General features: G+C 27.3%; 1 non-coding gene across 1 annotated transcript; it reads left to right on the plus strand.

The window, feature by feature from the left end:
- The first annotated feature begins 822 nt into the window (after positions 1 to 822).
- On the plus strand, positions 823 to 942 carry LOC123303755. The gene has a single exon (XR_006535844.1). It is a non-coding gene; the product is annotated as a 5S ribosomal RNA (ribosomal RNA).
- Positions 943 to 1,533: the final 591 nt, after the last annotated feature.

Consider the following 1,533-nt stretch of genomic DNA (forward strand, 5'->3'; position numbering starts at 1 on the left):
TCTGATAAAATTTCACCATTTATTAAAAAATATTTAAAAGCTGCTGTAACTGAGGGAGCCTTGGTACAAACTAAAGGTAAAGGTGCATCTGGTTCATTCAAATTGGCTGCTTCCGCTTCATCTAATTCTTCAGCTAAATCAAAAGTATCCAAAAAAGAAAGTGGAGCAAAAGGTTCAGCAAAGAGTGCTAAAAGTAAACGGGCACCAAAAGAAAAGAAAGCCACAACTACATCATTGGCAGCCAAAAAGCCTAAAGCAAAAAAAGCGACTCCATCATCATCAACTGCTGCTAAAAAAGTTACTGCAAAATCATCAGCGGCATCAAAAAAAGCACCAGTTAAAGCAAAACCAGCAAAAAGTACAAAATCCGCTGCCAAAAGTAGCCCTGCTCGTAAACCGAAAGCACCAAAAGCTAAGAAAGCTTCTGTTGCCAAATCATCTCCTACAAAAATTAAAAAAGCAGCACCAAAAAAGAAATGATCTGTTACTTTAATAATATATTGAAATATTTCATTTTTTAGCAAAAAAATGAAAATAACATAGGCCTTAATACAGGCCACAAATTAATATTTGATAAGAGTAAATTATTTTTTGTATAAATATTTTATAAAATAATAGTTTAGAAACATTTGCCACAGTCAGTACCACGGATGGGTGGCCACTTGAGAATACTGTGTGCGGTTGCATTTTTATTTAAAATATATGGTATAATAAATAAGTATATATTTAAATTGATTACTTCATTGAAAATTTTAATAATATACTTTAATATTAATGATATTTATGAAAAATATATATTTGTAAAAATTTTCATTTATTACTGGCAACAGCCATACCACGTTGAAAAACACCGGTTCTCGTCCGATCACCGAAGTTAAGCAACATTGGGCACAGTCAGTACTTGGATGGGTGACCGCTTGGGAACACTGTGTGCGGTTGCCTTTTTATATTAAAAATATAAATTATTTTTCTTCTTTTCTTTTTTTTTACACACCATATATAAATATATGTTATTTAGAAATGTAAACCTTTTATATTATTCATCAACAAATAAATATTATTTTTTGTATAAAATTTTATTGCATTTATAACTCATATCATGGTTACTTTAAAGCGAGAAGTTTTTTTAATATTTCAAATGAATATAAAAATAAATAAATTTCATAAAATTTATTTATTTTTAGAAATAGCAATCGCTTATAATTATAACAAAATTTTAATAATGTTTAATTTTATTTCAATAATTTATATTTATATATATATATATATATATATATATATATATATATATATATATATATTTTTTAATAAAAATAATATACTCTTATTTAATAATATATGTTGGTCCTATATATAGGACCGAAAATATTTCTTATTTGTTTTTTTTTTTTAAATTGTCATTTAAAACGCTTATGCACGTTCTCCACGAATACGTCTTGCCAATTGTATATCCTTAGGCATAATTGTAACACGCTTTGCATGAATTGCGCATAAATTGGTATCTTCAAATAAACCTACTAAATAGGCTTCACT

This window comes from Chrysoperla carnea, assembly GCF_905475395.1.
Source record: "Chrysoperla carnea chromosome X unlocalized genomic scaffold, inChrCarn1.1 SUPER_X_unloc_131, whole genome shotgun sequence".
Classification (NCBI taxonomy): Eukaryota; Metazoa; Arthropoda; class Insecta; order Neuroptera; family Chrysopidae; genus Chrysoperla; species Chrysoperla carnea.